This window comes from Sinohyriopsis cumingii, chromosome 3 (genome assembly GCF_028554795.1).
Source record: "Sinohyriopsis cumingii isolate HCF-2022 chromosome 3, ASM2855479v2, whole genome shotgun sequence".
NCBI classification, from domain to species: domain Eukaryota; kingdom Metazoa; phylum Mollusca; class Bivalvia; order Unionida; family Unionidae; genus Sinohyriopsis; species Sinohyriopsis cumingii.
Window position 1 is genome coordinate 3,389,514 of NC_142963.1, and position 18,440 is coordinate 3,407,953.

Here is an 18,440-nt window from a genome sequence, read left to right on the forward strand (position 1 = left end):
TAGGAGATTGGGTGCGCATTGGCAAAACCAAACGCACTTTTGACAAAGGTTACTTACCTAACTGGACGACCGAACTGTTTCGTGTCACTGGACGAGTGCATGGCCGTCATCCTGCCGTCTATAAATTGGAAGACATGAACGGAGAAGTGCTCAAAGGAACGTTTTATTTGCCCGAGTTACAACGTGTCACCAAAAAAGAAGACGACGTGTACGACATCGAAAGCATTCTCGAACGCAGAACCCATAAAGTGGGCAAACGACGTGTCAAAGAAGTCAAAGTACGTTGGAAAGGATATCCGCCCAGTTTTGATTCTTGGATCGACGCTTCGCAAGTCATCGACTATAAAAAGAAGTGACCATCATGCCTTTTCACACAGACGCAGCTACGTCGACCACTCCTCCTTCACCCAGTTCTTCTGTGCAAGATTTACAAAAACAACCCTTGTTGGTGTGGTGTGGAGAACGTGTGCCTAAAACGCAAATCGTCTTTTTCTGCCAAATCTTCGTGGTGTATTGTGTCATCGGGGCAGCCATTGCCATTTTGAGTTTGCAACAAGGAGACAAACAATTGTGGACCATTTTATTGAGCAGTTGCATCGGTTACCTGCTTCCTAATCCCTCCCTGAAATTCACCTCGAACGGGAACCACGGGAACCTTGTGTCCAGTGCCAGTGCCAGTCACCACTCCAACCACAACCAGAACCCCATTTTGGGCGGAGACACGCCTCTGACGTCCACTAACCCCTCGGACAGCCACAGAACTCTGGAATTATGAGTCACCAAAACCAATTTTACTTAACTTTACCCAGTGACAGTTCCATGGAGGTGTTTCCCAAGAACACGTTGTGCTGTTACACGGCCAAATTACCTCAAGCCATCCAGTTAGATCACGAAGCCCATTGGGAAGTGGCTTTAGTAGAAATCATTCACCCGACCCAAGTCCTCAATGTCCTTCCCAATCAAAATTTTTTTGATGTGGAAGTTCATGACGAGCAAATGCAACAGTGGATGGATAGCAATGTCAAATATGACAAGAAAACCCGTACACAAAAGTACACCACCTATCACTTGTTCATTCCCCCAGGCTATTATTTTAGTGGTCAACATTTGGTCAGCACCATAACCTCCAGGTTTAATGTCATGTTTCTGAAAGCTTTGGAGCATGTCAACAAAAGTGTCACCATGGAGTACCACAAAGCAGCTCGTCGCTTCTTGATGAAATTTGAACGGAGTAAAATCATGTCCATTTTATTTTGTCCTGAATTGTTTGACATGTTGGGCGGAGACATGGACATGAGAAAGACCATGCTCAAGAAAAACGAATTACCCATCGTTTACGACAACGAGTCTTTTAGCAAGTTATTTCGTGCCCCGGTAGAACTGAACCAAGGACTGAATTTGATGTTTGTGTACTCCGATGTGGTGGAGTATAACGTGGTGGGAAACACCTCCGTACCGTTACTGCGTGTAATTCCTTTCAAAGTAGATTCTGCCACGGACGCTGACGAGGAAGGTGGAAACACTTACCACGTCCACCGCGAATTTGTACATCCTCGCTATTTGCCTGTCAGTAAGTCGTATTTGGACACGGTCAACATTGCTATAAAAGGAGATCTGGGACAAAATATTCCATTCACCAAAGGAAAAGTCACGGTGAAACTCCATTTTCGAAAACGGTTCTCTCACGACTCGTAAGTAAGTCATGTATCCAGTGTACCGAGGGGTTGCTCGACAGCGAGGACACGGTTTAGGAGATATGTTAAAATCGGCCTTTCGTTCGGTGGCCCCGGTGTTGAAACCGATGGTGACACGCGGATTGCACGCCTTGAAAGATGCGGCACTGACGCAAGGCAAAGAATTTCTCCAAAATGTCATCATCGACAAACAAAACCCTAAAGAAGCCTTCATGAGGGCAGGCAAAAATGTCTTGCTGCAAACGGGTAAAGACATTTTAGGCCAACGAGAAACACCTATAAATGCCCTGCACGCTACCGAGTCAGGCATTCAGCAAGGACAAGGCAGAAAGAGACGACGAAGAAAACACCCTTTCACCAGACTTCAAGCGAGAACGGCCAAGAAAAGAAGAACCGTTCGAGACTTAGACGTTTTCGATTATTGAGAAAAGAGACAAAAAAATGATGCACCGAGAATCTTGCGCTTGTTCCAAGACGGACCTGGATCTGTTTGCCATGCCCCCCACGATGATGACGATGCAAGAATCCCAGTGGGTGGAATTTCACCCCGTCTCCTCACTGACCGATTCCGCTCCCATCGAGTTTGAAATCAAAGGACAGCCCGAAGATTACATCGATCTGAATAGCAGTTACTTGTACCTGAAAGTCAAAATTCTAGATGAGACTGGAGGTGCTATAGACGATGAAGCAGTAGCTCCCGTCAACAATTTCATGCATTCCTTGTTCAGTGGAGTGGACTTGTACTTGAATAACAAACTGGTCAGTAGCAGCATGGATACTTACCCTTATCGTGCCTACCTGGAAAATCTCTTGACGTACGGAATAGATGCCAAGAACACTCATCTCAATGCCTGTGTGGTATGGGAAGCTGACGAACCTACCAAGTTTGAAATATTGGAAACTGATGAAAAGAAAGACAACAATGATGGATTTCTAGAACGAAGAAAGAGAATCACGGGAGTCGACACAAGTTTAGAACTGATGGATCGTTTGCATTTGGACATGTGGTTGCAAGAAAAGTATTTGCTGAACGGGGTGGATGTCCGCCTGAGACTGAATCGTAGCATTGCCGCTTTCCATTTGGTGGCTGATAGTGACGGTTACAAAACCAAAATCCTAGAAGCCAGACTCTACGTACGCCGTGTGGAAGTGTTACCTAAAGTGGGAAACGACATCAGTCAGACGTTGAGCAGAACGACCGCCAAGTATCCCATACGACGCGTGGAAGTGAAAACCTTCACCATTCCCAAGGGACAGCGATCCATGATCCAAGGACAGTTACCCAAACGTTTGATCGTTGGTATCGTCTAGAATACAGCCTTCAACGGAGCTGCCGAAAAAATCCTTTCTACTTTCAACACTTTGGCGTGTCCAAAATCGAAGTCAGTCGCGATGGCAAGACCTTGTGTACCCGACCTTTCGAACCTGACTTTACCAAAAAGAATTACTTGAGATCGTACTTGTCCCTGTACGAAGCCACCGGACAGTTAGGAACCAATACCAGTCACGGTATTACGTACGAGGATTATGCAGGAGGCTACGCTTTGTGGGCTTTCGATTTCACTCCAGACCAAGGCAGCGACGAGGGACATTTCCACCCTATAAAATCCGGCCAGATTCGTGTGGAAATTCAGTTTAAAGACCGAGACCCTGATGAAACGGTGAACGTCATCCTGTATGCTGAATTCGATAATACCATAGAAATCAACAGTTTGAGAGAAGTCATCCTAGATTACTAGAAACCATGGAAGACTGTTATCCCTCTTTACCTAGTGGAGAAACTTTTAGTGTTGGATTATTGTTAAAAAATGTTAGAGTTGTTGTTGTTTAGTGTTAAGTGATTTTTGAATAAAAAATGTTGTGTTTTGAAAAAATTGTTTGATGTTATATTGTTGGATTATTGTTAAAAATGTTAGAGTTGTTGTTTAGTGTTAAGTGATTTTTGAATAAAAAATGTTGTGTTTTGAAAAAAATGCCTTTGTCTTTTGTTTAGCTATAAGAATGTTGGATTGATGCTCTTTCATTTCTTACTATCCCTCTCATGACACTCACTAAACGTTGCGCTCAAAAACCGTGTGGGGGATGTTTTCCTTCACGTCCGCGCTTTGACTTTAAGAACCGGGTTGTTTCCAGTCTAACCATCCATTGTCGACTCATCCTCCTACGAAGATGTGCTCCAAACTAGCTAAGCTCAACGAAGCCTACGTGAATTTGCATAGGGTCAGACACAGTCTGATACCGAAGCCAGAAGAAATAGAGAATGTGAGAATGTTAAAAATCACTGAAGACCTGATAGAAGAGCTCTTCAGAGAAGAAATGAACAGGGAAAAAGAAGAATGGACAGAGAAGTACAGACTTCAGAGACAGCAGCAACAGCAGCAACAACAACAACAGCAGCAGCAACCTGAAGCTGACAGAGGCTTTGTCGATTGTCGTATCGACACCAAAGAGTTCTTCTTCTCTTTTCGAAGAAGCAGACCTATCGCCAGAAAGTCTATCCTCAGAGGACATCGCATTCTTAGAAACTAAAAAAGAATGCCATAGCAAAACAAAAAAACAGCCCTTTTCAGGGCTACCCAATACTCTAGAAAAGAAGTAACAATCAATTTGCCAATGTGTGTAGGTAGAGTAGTGTGAAAATAAACACTAACTCTTTTTTAAAAAAATGTGAGGGTATGTGTTTGTGTGTTTGTGTTTGTAAGTGGTTAAGTAAGTTGGTATGGATAGTAGATTAAAATGATGTCTTTTTTTTTTGGTGTTTGAGGTGTAAATTTGGGGTTAGATTGGATTGCTTTGCGTATGTGGATAGTCTATTGAAGTGATTTATAAAAAATTTTAAAATAGTGATGGGTAGCATAAAAAAGTGAGTGAGTGTTTCTTTTAGGTCCGCGCGTTGTTTCTTTTGGTCATGATCTAGGTAAGATCAATTTTATGTTTCTTAGGGGGATGTTTTCCTTCACGTCCGCGCTTTCACTATAAATTGAAACTCGCTGGGCAGTCTAGCTACCCTTGTTGATTGATCAACACCAAAAATGAACACGAGACTGTCTAAACTGTTGGAACTTCACGTGCATCTGGAATATGCCAGGCGCCTGTTGAATGAACTGGCCGCGGAAGCCATTGTGGAAGACGGAAGGATGAGAGAGGAGGAGGAAAGAAGAAATAAAGAAGAGGAGAGAAGATATAAAGAAGAAGAGGAAAGAAGATACAAAGAGGAGGAGAGAAGATACAAAGAAGAGGAGGAGGAAAAGGAGAGAAGAAGAAAAATTTTCAGAATCCCAGAAACCGAAAATTGGGATTCTGAAGCCACATATCCTGCCTCTGCTCTCTCCCCCAAAAAGGTAAAAAGTAACTGGGGGACAAGATGTGTATGTGGCGCCAGGCCTGGAAGGTGCCACCATTAACCAGGTGTCCATGAAGTTCCAAAAAAAAAACAGCCCTTTTCAGGGCTACCCAATACTCTAGAAAAGAAATAACGATCGATTTGCCAATGTGTGTAGGTAGAGTAGTGTGATTATAAACACTAACTCTTTTTGAAAAAAATGTGAGGGTATGTGTTTGTGTGATGGTGTTTGTAAGAGCTAAGGTATGGTTGTGTGAATAGTAGATTATGGGTTTCTTTATTGTTTATTTTGTGTGTTTGTGTTTGTGTTTGTGTTTGTAACTGCTCACGTAAGTTTGTGTAAATAGTAGATTATGGGTTTGTTTATTGTTTCTTAGCGTATGTGGAGAGTATAGTTTTGGTTTTATTATATGAAATGAGAAAGTACGGGGATGTTTTCCTGCACGTCCGCGCGTTGTTTGGTCATGATCTAGGTAAGATCAATTTTATGTTTTTTAGGGGATGTTTTCCATCACGTCCGCGCTTTCACTATAAGAACCCACAAAGTTTGATGTTGGAACCATTCTAAGGAATAACTGAGACAAAAATGACTCAAGTATCAGTTCTATTTAATTTATTGAGAGACATCTATTTCTGGATAATGGATGTAGAATATGTTTTAGGAAGAACAGAAGAGGAATGGAGGCATGGAGATATGAAAGACTTTGTAACGAGTCAAGTTCAAGGCCTAAAGACAGCAAGAGATATCATAGCAGGGATGATTGAAGAAGAAGTCAGTAAGTCAAGAGGCTTCATTAACCCACCTTACTTCAGAGTGGGAAGTTTGAAGGAAGCACTAGATCATGTCATCCAAGTCCGGTGCTTCCTAGAAAAAATATTGTACTGGACAGAGTGGAGAAATGTAAAATGGGGATTGGAAAAGGTGAAGAAAGGGGAAGATCTGATGAGAAAAGTAATGGAGGAAGAAGTAGAGAAGATTAAAGTGAAATGGAGGGAAGAAAGAAAAGATGTGGAAAGCAAAAAGAAACAGACAGAGTTTGAGAGGATGAATGAGAATTGGATCAAAGTCCAGGAAAAGTTTAGAGCCTTGGGCCATCCAGACTGGATGACAGAGGAGAAAAAGAAGAAGAAAGGAATAATGGAAAAAGTGAGGACTTGGTGGAAGAAGTTAAGGAGTTAGAAGAAGAAGAAGAAGAAGAAGAAACCCAAAGGCCCTTTTCAGGGCCAGCCATATTTCTCGAAAAGAGATAGCCTTTCAATTGTCTACCCCTTTTTTAAATTTAAATTTAAATTTAAAAAAATTTATAAAAAAAAATCCCATGTTCAATTCCCTTGAGGCTATAGTGGCCCAAGACTTTTTTCCCATATTCAATTCCCCTTGAGGCTATAGTGGCCCAAGACTATTTCCCATGTTAAATTCCCCTTGAGGCTATATTGACCCACGGTTTTTCTCCATGTTAAATTTCCATTGAGGCTATATTTGCCCAGGGGTCTCTTTAATGCTAATTCCCATTGAGGCTCTAGTGCCCCACTTAACTACTCAGATAACGCTTTTCTCTTTTGTTGAATCTTTTTGGGGATTGGTGTTGATGTTAGTAGAGTTAGTCCGGAAATCTCCATTTTGTTTTCTGCTTCTTTCTCCTCTTGTAAGGAATTTACCTCTTCCTGTTGGAGGGCAAATCTACTTTTCAAGGTTATTTGGTCTTTGTGAAAGGTGATGTGATTGCCAGTCTTGTTCGGGCTGAGGATATTTACCCACTCTTTTGTTTGCCTGTAAGTGATCTGTTATATGGTTGAGTTCTTGAACTTCGGTTTGTTCATATTCTTTGTTAAGGTTTGTGTTCTCTTTTTCCTTTTCTGTTTCTTTTCTGATTTGTGATATGAGATTTAGTATCTGTGTATCACAATCTTCTTTCTGCTGCACAACCGGTGTTGCCACCTTGCTTACATATGTGGGTACTGCTGGTTGAGAAGTATTGTATTTGGGCTATGCCCAGTTTGTCTACACTTAGGGCACATTCTATCCATCTCACATCCTTTGTACCACGATTTAAGTCTAAATCCCATCACGTAGAAAAAGGTGGGTACTTTCTTCGCTTCTTCTTTGGGTATTAAAAGTATCCTCACGCCGGATATTATGGGTCCAAAGCCCCATATGGTGGACATTTTGTACGTTTTCACTTTTGTTTTTAGTTTCGTTTCAACTTTGTTGATTAGTTCTTTTATGTCGATCTCCAGTGGAAGGCCTGATACGAGCACCTCTGTCATTCTTTCTTCGATCTCTCTGATGAAGGGTGTAGTTGTAGCCACTTTGGCGGTCAGTCCTTTCACTTCAACGGTGTTAGTTGTAATCAGTGGAATATCATGCTGCTTAGGGTATAGTACATACCCATTGTACCCTCCATTCTGTATTCCGTCTATTTTCCCAATATCCACCCCCATTATATTAAGGGCTGTCAAAATTTCCCATTGCTTGGGTGCATTATTTATATTGCCAAAGTTAATTGTTTACACCCGGGGTGGGGGGTGGGGGGTGAAAGGCCAATAGTACATTATTTTCAACTTTTGTTTTGAAATAGTCACTAAGCTTCGACCTGCTGGGCTTAGTGCTCACTGCGCCTAATGCGCGTAAGTCTAATCCTTCTTGATCCATTAGTCTTGAATTTTACTCACTTTCCTGTTTGCTCTATAGAACTAGGGTCTCACACCACTATTATTGGCGATTAGTCTTTCTTTTCAGAATTTAGAATAAACAAGGCGATCAACCCTTCCTAATTTTGTGAATAAAGTGTTAAGTACTATCCAAGTAACACAAATGTTTTGTGTCTCTCAGGGACACAAGGTCAAAAAAATTAAAAAAAAGGAAAAGGGAAAATAAAGAGGTTTGTTTTCCGAACCGGGAAAGCAGACCCAATACAGTACAATACAATACAATACAATACAATACAATACAATACAATACAATACAATGAATAAATGAAAACACTTTCTAATTTGTCCCGATTAGTACTCACATTTGCTTTGCTCGTGCCATGGCAGACGATATTACACTTGGCCAAGAGCACATCCAAAACACGTCTGCTTTCCTCGACATACTACTATTTTCTCACGAGCGACAATTCAAAACAAGCTACTATGCGTACTTTCCAATGTTTCCTTTCCTTCCATTAACTTTCTCACGTACCACATATGGCAGTCAATCGCTTACGTGCAATAGTAACTTACCCTCTCATTTAATTCTTTGTATGTATGTCAACTGTCTTGACTCTTTTCGAGACCTCAAGCATGTATGTTCATTAATTATGCTTATAATGGAGTAAAACTGGTAAGTTGAAAAACTTATGTCCAATCCTTTTGCTCTGTATACACACATGTGATCTTCTGGGGGAATCATATATGTATAACAACACAAAATATATATGTTAGCACTTATGAACGGTATACACTAATATATGTTATCAAATAATAACATAGAGTTGCAGAGCTATGGAACTTAATAAATTTATCATTTTATTTCTGTCTTCATTTTAAAGACTCAATTTAAGTGTTCGTTTTTTCAAAAAAATTTATTAAAAAAAATAGTTAACTGATTTCTATTGTAGGACTAATGCCTGAAACATTTCACTTGCATAAACACCTAAAACTAGTATAGTGTGCTTTCATTAAATGCCGCATTCACACCTGTTGCACTTGTCTTTGATGTCCACTTTAGCTGCACATAGATTCCAGTAAGTTGAGCAGGCAGTGGCATGTATGGCCTAACATAAGCATCGTTTAACCACACACTGTGAGATGTAATGGTCAATGAACATTAATAGAATTGAATAGAGGTATAAACAATATTATTTGTTACAGACTTGAGTTAGTAGATGAACAATTGTGCTTGTTACCAACTTTCGCTAATGTTTAAACAGTGATTTTTAATGTAAATAATTGGCATCAAGATGAATAAGAATGAGAAGGCTGCAATAGACATATATTCCTTATACAAGAAGGTTGCAGTCAAACCAAAAAACTTTTTTCTATTCACCGTGTTAAAATTTTCAATTTTGTGGACGTTTGTGATATCTTGGATATTATCAGTATGGTAAAAGAAAAGAGCAAGAAACAGTTTCCTTGTGGTGACTGTAAGAAAGCTTACGAGTCGGGCTGTCTTTTATGTGAGGTATGTCATTTTTTGAATTGCTTATATATTGTTTAGTTTCCATTTAATTATCTTTAATATATATCATTATTATTATATTATCCCTGCAACTTCTTTGAGCTGTCTGTACAATCATTCATTTGAATATGCAAACCTCTTGTTATCTGTGTTTAACATTAAACAGTATCTACATAAAATACATAATTGCCAATAAAATGTATCAGTTGTTGCCATTTATAATAAACACAGTGCTTCAATAATGTGCTTTCAAATGTGAAAAGGAAAGATGAAAGAAGCGATTAGAATTATAAATAATTTGTTCCCAAGCGTATATATGTCCTGTTTGTGTAATGTTAACAACATCACGTGTAAAAAAATAATTAATAACAGTACATTTTTTAAATTCAGTTAAACTTGGTGAAGTAGATGTTTTTCAATATTAATTGCATTTTATCATTAGCTTTATTATCGGATTGATTATTGTATGTCACTGATCTCAACATGATGATTTTTAGTCTTTAAATTAGCATTCTATCTTTCTGTCTTATCATTGAGTCTTTGATAAGATAATTTGTCCAATTCGATGTTATTTGTTGCCGATTGTATACCGGTATGTATCTTGAAAATGGTCAATGTAATATAATAAAATCAATTTAAAAGAAGAAAATGTACTGAATGTCATAATAACATTTTGGGTGACGAATTCCATTACCTTGATAATACATGTTCTCTCTCTCTCTCTCTCGTAATGGTATTAATACATCTCAGCAACTTTATTGTCAGATGATACATGATAAGCATATTAGGTATTTTACTGTAGTAATGTATTATGCTGTTTCTGTATACATTTTTGCAAATCATCCATGTTTTAATGACTCAAGTTGTTTTAAATGATGTCGGTAATATGCTCCCTAGAACTATTGTTGATTGTTGTTTTAAATCAGGACGTTAAATAAATCATATTTTATCTTTCTCATAGGTATTTTATTTAAACTCACAAAAGTATCCGCTGGAAATATTACAAGAAAAGATATCTATCTTCTCATTTATTCTTTCTGTATATCTTTAGTATGTATATTATTTTCAACATACTCGATTCTTTTAAGAGCCCACATCACAAATTACTTTTTTATGTTTATGTCAAATCTTAAACCATCTGATATATCTAAATTAGATACACTCACCACCTTCCTAGAACTAATTCTATTAGCATCATAAAATAAAGTTATTATTATTATTATTATTATTTTACATACATATAAACGTTAATAGTTTACCCATTTCAATTTGTGACTGCCGGCAGTTGGCATCTATACATTTTGATTCAGGTATGTGATTCTTGGTTCCACCCTACGTGCGAAGTGATAACAAGCAAAGACTTTAAGACCTGGTCTTCCACTGATGAGGGATACATCTGTCGTCAGTGTCGTTCGCTAGTAGGCAAATGTGATTACTTTATGGGTATCACACAACTTCAAAAAGTAATGAATTATTTTATAAGGATTTAATTGTTTATTTTCTAGGCTATTCGACAAGTTTCTCCCAAACATTTATAATGGTTCTATCATTATGCTTGTAATTATATAACTTCGATTTCAATTTCTTGCAACTTTTCAGGAGACCAAATATATTTTTGATTGTAATGGTCTGTAATTTTAGGAATCTGTAAAGTTATTGAGACTTACTGAAATTTGAGTTTTAGTCTATGTGTTTACTTACTTAAATATAGTTATATGTGTACATGTCATTCTTAATGTAGAAAGTAAAGTGTATTCTCAGCACACTTTCAGTAGAGTTGTCCGACACGTTGAGTTTGGTCCGTCCATCATACTGTACACTTACGCACAGATACAGGATATTAAACGATTCTGTTGTACGATGGAGGGAGCGGTATTAGGTGTGGACAAAACATTTAGTCTTGGAGAAATGTACTTAACATCAACAGTTTTCAAAAACAGATCACTTTTACGAACTGATACCGGAGAGTCTCCTATTTTGTTTCGGCCCCTCTTTTCTACATGGTAAATCTGACTTTGAAACTTACAATGCTTTCCTCTCACAAATTCTAAGTTATTTCACAGATGAAGAAATAGAAAACATGACTGTCGGCTCAGACGACGAAACTGCGATTCGTAAAAGTTTAAAGCGGTCATTCCCTGGAGCGACACAGATTGTTTGTACACTTCACTTAAAGAAAAATGTCACTGACTATTTAAAAAAAGGGTCGGCGTCAACGTGCAAGATAGAAAATAAGTTGCAAACACCCTTTTCGGTGACGAAGGAATTGCACAGGCCGATAATTCTGTAGTATTAGAAGCAAGAATAAAACATGCAACATATGTCTTTTCGGAAAAAGCGTCCGGTTTCCAGCCATACTTCGAAAAATGAATGCTACCAATACTAAAAGATCATGTTAACTATCCTGCGAGGGTAAAAACTGTTGACGCCCACTGGACAGATAATAATGCAGAGTCTGCGAATAATATCATGAAGATTGGAACCAACTGGAAGCAAAAAAATATATCCTATCTGATAGACGTATTACAATCGATTGTCAGTTCCCAGTATAAAGACGCCGAAAGAGCATTGATTGGAAGAGGCAATTTCAAGCTGGCATCCAATTATATGCATCACAGAGTTTCTATTGACGTGTGGTGTCGATAAACAGAAACTGAACGAGAAGCAATATTTAGAAAGTTTCTTACAGACAAGGGTACAAATAAGTTAACATGAAGGTCGACAAATGGTAAAATCACTATACCAAAGACACCTTCAGGAGGGAAAAAACCTCACCAGAGAAAAAGGATGAGAGCTGAGCGGAGTCAGACTAAAATAAAATAAAAAAGGTGGACAGCCTTAATAAAGAATATATATATATATATATATATATATATATATATATATATATATATATATATATATATATAAAGAGAGAGTAGTTTTTCAAGTTTTGGCATTATTTTAATTAAAGCGTATTATGTGCACTAATAAAACAATATCACAACCACATTTGTTATTTATGATTTACGTATTTAAGTCCGTACAATAAAAATTATAATATTTAATGTACATTACTATAATTTTTTTCGCAATATTCTATTTTTGTCCTCATTACTGTCCATTACAGCCCATTACTCTCCATTACCGTACATTACTGTTTTTAGGGAGACCCCATCGAAACACCACAAACCTTCGAAACACTCCAAACCACACCAAACCCTCTCGTTACATATATAAAGAAATAAAATTTAAAAAAAAACAATTAAAAAAACATAAAAACAATCCTACCCCTAACTTTTTATTTATATAAATTTACTGGAATTACGGTAAACAAACAATCGGAAAATTGCTCAGTCCATACTATAATTATCGTCTCAGTCACGAAAACAGCAGTCATTCCTTGATCGTATTCTTACCATTGTTATCAGCGTGAGCGAGACATTTCGACCCCGAGAAAATTCCCAAGACATTTCAACCCTAGCCATAGGACAATTCGACCCCAATTCATGCATTTTTAAAACAATAATTAGCACATTACTAATGGTAATTCCCACTAATCACACGATTATTCATTGATGTCTGCAATTAAAGAAGATGCCAACACACTGCTAAGTAGCCGAAAAAAGATGTCAACAGTTAATTATAATTAAAGTTACTTTTACTAAGTTAATGAATGCACGCTAATTTGAATGAAAAGAAATCAAATTTAACACACACTACAAATCTGCATTTAAAAAAATCAAATTTTTAAAAAGTAATCAGCACACTGCTAATGGTCATTCCCACGGTTATTTATTGATGTCTGCTATTAAAGAATCAAAACAAACCGCTAAATCGCCGAAAAAAGATGTCAACAGTTAATCATAATTTAAGATACTTTTATTAAGTTAAAGAATGCACGCTAATTTGAATGAAAAGAAAAAGGTATGAAAATTAAACGTACCACACACTGTAACTTTGTATAAAAGAGCCAAAAAATTTCATTAATTGCCAATTTTTATCCTTAGCTTTATTAAAGGTGTTTGGTATACTTGGGTGTAAGTTTTTAAAATTAATTTTTAGTAAATATAATTTATATTGTGAAATTTTGATCGGATATATTTTTGTATAATACGAACTGAACTGTGTTAATTGTGACAATGGTGTTTTATCCTTGTGTAAAATGCCATAGGCATGTCAGGCCTAGCCAGTTTGCGATAGATGCGGGAAATGGCAGCATCGTACCTGTGATACAGGTAAGTAATGATTAATTATCTTTCTTATTCTGTCTGTTAGCCTTCCTTTCTTAAACATTTATTTATTTATTTTTGAATTTCTGAGCTGAGCTTACTAAGTAGCATAGATGTGCCTTGTACATTCATACATTTTAGATATGAAAAATACATATAAAATGATTACGTTCCTTCAAGCTTATCAACCTCATTCAGTTCTGGAATTTCTTCATTTTTAGAACATAATGTAAATAATTAAATATCAAATAAGTTAACGATTAGCAAAAAATTCTTGCTCATTTCTATATTTCAGATTGACACCAAAATTGTTTGTAATAATTGCTTAGTATTAAATGTTTGACTTTAAATACCAATATATTATGTTCTTTGCTTCAGAGGTATTTTATTTCTAAATTATTACTGTGAGATTAATAATCATTCATTGTGATGAGGAGAGAATTGCAAGCTAAATTTTGGAGAGGAATTGGATATTACTTAGGAATTAAGAAGGATCAATTTTCTTGTTACTGTAGTCTTAAGAAGAAATGGAGTTAATTCAAATAAACATTTGTATAAGGACAGAAATCGTTACTTTAGTGGTACCTTTCGTTAACTTCGCCTTTAAGGCGAAGTTCGCCTCCTTTTCACGCTTTCTGTCTCTCATTTTTGTTGTGTATATCTCCTAAAATTCCAATTATAGATTTTCTGCTCAGCTTTATATACAAATCGGGGGGGGGATCTATTCGAATGTATATTGAACAAAAACAATGTAATTGTGAAATTCTTTGGGCTTGGTTTTGCCGAGACAGAGTCAGGAAATTTTGAAAGATCAATTCCTTTCTTTCATTCATTATTATATTTATGTAATTTAGTGCATCTTTATACAATTCTTTGTTATTTATATTTTCAGTGTACATTTAGATATTTTGGTCTATTTTCCCTAGTGCATTATTAAATTCATTTTGTAAAACTTGTCTTTCTTGGTAGAATAAATCGCATCTCAGTATTAGGTGATGTTTACTCGAAATGAGATGTCGATTTATATCACACCATCGCTGTAGCCACGATTGGCACGTATAGCATCCAACAGGCGGAATCACGTTAACCAAACACTAAGATGCTTGATGGAAGCAGAACACAATTAAGCTATATATTCTCTACATTTGTTTCTCAGTACTGAACTTTCCTGTGTCTCCTAATCATAATAAATCATATCTCATTCTAAAGTACCTTCAAAGATTAACTCACAGTGAAGTTCTTGTCATAGGTTCACCGGCATTTCTTGGAGAGGCTGGACTGTAAACAAAGCAGTGTGCAATGGAACACAGATTTCACTTCCGGATGATTACCAAGGCCTTACTGTGCACTGTCGCCGAAACATGCACAGACAACCACACCATAAGCAAATATTCTAAAGAAGAAACAATTACCTTTAACTCCATATCAAGAATGCCTCTTGCATCACCACCAAAAGAAGACATGAAGAAAAAAAAATGCTCTAAAAATAGACGGGGACTACATTCGTACTGAACCGGAATTAATAATTATGATCTGATTCCACATAGGCCGTAGCTAATTAAGGGCCGGCAATCAGACTAGGTTTAGTGGATCCGGTACCAGGCTGGTCCCCTGTTGAACATCTGTGTAACAATACATAGGGTCCAGGAACCAGGCTAGGCCCTATACTAGTAAAATCCACTATGGGGGAGGGGATGTAAAGGACCTTGGGACGTACGTAAGCTAGTATTTTTTGTTATGATATTCTGTGTTGAATAGCTGTTGTAGACCAACTGCGTGTATTCCAGTATGTTTTGTGGACCTCCCTTACAGGTGATCCATACGGATAAATTAGTTGTTAATTTCAATTTGTACGATTCGTGCCACAGAATATATATGAATGGGTTGGCATTAATACATAGGTCTGGCTCCCAGTGCCAGAGGTTGATTACATGGCCCACATATCTGCCCTGCGGACCGGAGCAAGTATACAAATAGCCAAGTAAGATGCACCACGAACTGGATAACGCTCTCAATTCAGACAATACAGTGCCTGGCCTGCCATGAAGACCCTGGCTTACAATGAGACTGAAGAGCTAATGCCAGCCTCCCTTGAAGCAGGCGGCTGGCTGCAGTAGCCACCACTACACAGCTGACTTCCGCACACGTGTGTGTTTATCAGTGACATAGGCAACGTACTTTTTAATAGAGTTTTTAATATCTATATTTTCCAGTTAATATTACATATTATTTAAGAATATTCTGTATACTACCGATGCTAATACTGGATGTGCGTTATAAACTGTAGAGCGACTTTAATAATGTTTTCATTGCTGAAGGCAGATCTGGCACATAAACGTGCACAGGAGCTGTGGAACAATTGTAAATAAAATGAAGAAGTCAAAAACTTGATCCAAGTTTGGCATGCGTGAGCATCAGAAAAAAAAAGTCGTCTGATGAGCATGTGGGTCCTCGCTGCCACGCCTACGCCAGTCAAAGCAAGCATCAGATTCAACTACTTCGACGATAACCACGTCATCTCAGGAATTTCTGTCAAATGTGGTGATAATAAATAGTGACGTTCAGTCAGAGGTTGAAGAGGCATCTTCTGCTGACGTAACAGCAAGAGAGACGAGTGAAGAAAACATCCAACGCTATACACCAGCACAAGACTCAGTAAGCAATGAGTTAGAATCTGTCAGGGCACAAATGGCTAGTCTTCAGTAGGTAAAAAACACTGGACTGTGGACAGCTGATATGAAAACAAAGTCTGATGAAAGCAGCAGCAAAAAGATGTAGCTAGAGAAAAGTTAAAATGTCTGGCAGCTGAACGAGCACGCAAACCGACCTCCAGGCTTGACTTCAAGAGAAAGCTGACTGAATTACGGAAGAACATCCGGTCATTGGCTAGCGACTCAAAAGGTTCTGTCGGCAGAAAGTAGGAAGGCCCCGCTTAGAAGATGACCAACCACAGCTGTTAAAGACAATCGTGGACATTTTATCATGTGTAGCAGCTGCTTATCCGCTGAGACGATGTGAGAAGCTTAGTAGCTGAAAAACGTCGGATGACTTGCATGAAGCCCTCGTCCAAGGTGGCTTCAGCATTAATCGAGCAGGAACGTATGCTTCCAGGTAATTCGGTGACAACTGAAGGCAAGTGTCACGTGACCACAGAAACTGTCAAGCTGCTTAAGTCAGCAAACAGTGAAAGGCGCAATCATATGGATGCTCATTTTTTTAGCAGCTACAATCTGCTACTTCAAAGATCTGGCTGTCGCTATGTGAGAACAATGTTTTTTTCTTTCTTGAGCCAAGACGACAAGGCACGTTCCGACTAGGATTATCGGCAGCAGATAAGTAGGCGCCAGTTATGATGCACATACAGTATGGTTTGCAGCTGCCAGATCACGACTGGGTTATTGCTGAACGCCACAAACTGAACACACCAGTCTATGCTGCGTGTGTTATAAAACCAGGGGCTGTATCGTATTCAGGGCCGAATGCTATCTTCATTCGCAGTGGGAAGCATGACAACAGCACAGCAATGACACACGCTACTGATTTTGAAGAACTCAAACTTTCTGCTTTTCAGCCTGTTACGTGTATTAATGGATCAGTGAAGCCGATTGTGGTCATAACAGCAGAAGGCGATCCGGATAAGAACCCTCGATTTCCGAAAACACTAGTCTCAGCAAATCGAGCATTCCATTACAACAACCTGTATGCGATTTTCGTTGCGTGCCATGCGCCAGGGCACTTTGCCTACAACACCGTCGAACGAAGCATGGCTCCTCTGTCACGCGACCTATCAGGATTGATCCTGCCTCACACTCATTATGGATCTCATTTGGCCAGCAATGGCAAGACATGTGATGTACAATTGGAAAGGGCCAATTTCCAGAAGGCCGGTGAATTGCTGACAGAAATCTGGAGGTCAACGGTTATTGATGCATTTGATGTGGAAGCATCTTTTGTATCATGTGATGCTGGAAAATTGGACATCAGTCCACCGTCAGATGAGTGGTCAATTCTGCATATTCAACAGTCGCAGTATTGCTTGCAGACTGTGAAGTGCAACAGTGAATCGTGCTGTGGTCAGCGTCGCACTAACTACAATAACGATATATTTCCTGGACGATTTTTACCTCCACCTGTTCCACACTATAGCACAGATAAAGGGATTACCTATGCACCAGTTGGTAGCAACAGTGGAACGGTTGGATCGCTTTATCAACGACTAGCTCTTTTACATCTGCAGCCTTCACACGACTTCCTGAGGATGCCATTTGATTTCTACTGTCCGTCGGTGATTGTCGATCTTGAGAAGAGCGTTTGTAATCAGTGTGGCCTGTACTTTCCATCTCAGGCTGCAAAGGGCAATCATGCCCGTATTTCACAGGCATGTATCAGTGAGCATACAAGCTGGAGTGGCAGACGTTGGTGCTGTGGAGCTTGAATCTGTTAGCGCTATTCTGTCAACTGCATCATCAACTTTCGCAACTGAAAGCAGTGATGATGGTCTGCCAGTCGTTCGCAACTTATTTGACTGGCTACAGTCTGCTCTTGTTGAAGTGGAGTAAGACATTGACCGTCTATCGAAATTAGCTTTCTGTGAGATGACAACTTTAGTTCTATGTCCTGAATAAAGACTAAAGAAAGAACTTTGTTTTATTCTTCTTCTTTGTTTTGAGTTACATGTTGTGACGAGATAAGTGATCGCTGTATTTTGAGAGCACCAGCTATTACACTGCCAGACCATAGAAAAGTGTATAATGCTAGATGGGGACGTCCACAGCCGGGGGTGGGGTGGGGGTGGTAAGCCACATGCGGACAAAAGTGGACAAGGGGAAAGGGGTAGGAAAACAGGTATTATCTGCGTACGTCCTTTATGGACAACCCCTATGGGGCGCTCTACAGAAGTAGTTTCTATGCATTGTAGAACTTTCTTTTTTTCATTTTCTAGGTCGCTGCCTCGATCATCCATGACTTTTACTTAATTTAGCAAGCAAGCCACATACTTTGTTCAACCAGTGGATTATCAGAATCATCAG